Below are 1,134 nucleotides of genomic sequence, written 5' to 3'. Positions count from 1 at the left end.
TGAACTTTCATGACTTTTGTCGTCTCTACTCTCTAGACTCGGCATTCCTGATACGCGAGGAAATAGATGTTCCTCGGTTTCGATGTATGCTATGTATTATATAAATGTAATATTATATATTATTGTTATGTATTATTTATTTATATTGTGATAGTTTAGGTTTTGTATATGTTGTATATATGTTAAAATATAGAAAATAAAATAAACATTTTTTATGCTTATGCATGTTTATGTATATTTATATATAGTAACGTATATATTAAGGTAATATAAATTAACATTTTCATAAATCATTAACGTTATTTTGTTAGGTTGCATACCTTTTATCGGACTAATACGGCCTATTAAATTGAATCTCAATCTGGAACATGTTTGACAGCTATATTATGAGACGTTGCAACGACTGTGCTATCCGTACAGACAATTCCGACAATCACATCTATCAGAAGACCGATAAAGAATTGAATATTCTCTGTGAGTATCCTAGCCTGACTCCTTGGTTTACAGATTTTCTCGAATGTCGTCTTTCGTCTTCGCGACATAGCCCAGTCAATAGACGAGTCTATCAGAGAGTGGGTTTATTATAGCGCATCGCTACGAAAACCTTTCGTGTATTTACAATGCGTTTATTATAGACTTTGATACCTGAAAAATATAATAAAAACGCACAAAGTAATTAGGTCTGTTTTTTATTGCCGCACTTTCTGAACTAGTACACACAGTGCAATAAGTTGAAGTGAAACAAATATACGTTTGTTTCACTTTAACTTATTGCACTGATTCAGAGTGTAGCAATAAAAAACAGACCTATTGTTTTTTATTTGGTACAATTCGTGAAACTTTTAAGGAAAAGAAAACTTATCTGAAATGCCACGTTAGCTTCCTGGAGGCTTGCTGAATAATATATATTTACGTTTTTTCGCACTTCGCGCCAAGATCTGTATATCCTACTGTCACCGATTTTTTCACGGAGATATGGAATAAAAATACTGAAGTTAAAACTTACGCAAATTTAGGTTATTCCGTATTTCCATCAAATTTAGTTATACGCGGACGTAAGGTAAAGCTGGAAACACAATAGACACAGGCAATAGGCACAGGCAACAGGGAATAACGAGCCGTTCAATCAGAGCT

This window comes from Trachymyrmex cornetzi, unplaced genomic scaffold, assembly GCF_001594075.2.
Source record: "Trachymyrmex cornetzi isolate Tcor2-1 unplaced genomic scaffold, Tcor1.1 scaffold876, whole genome shotgun sequence".
NCBI lineage: Eukaryota > Metazoa > Arthropoda > Insecta > Hymenoptera > Formicidae > Trachymyrmex > Trachymyrmex cornetzi.
The sequence above is the reverse complement of the archived record's forward strand: the minus strand, read 5'-3'. Positions refer to the sequence as shown.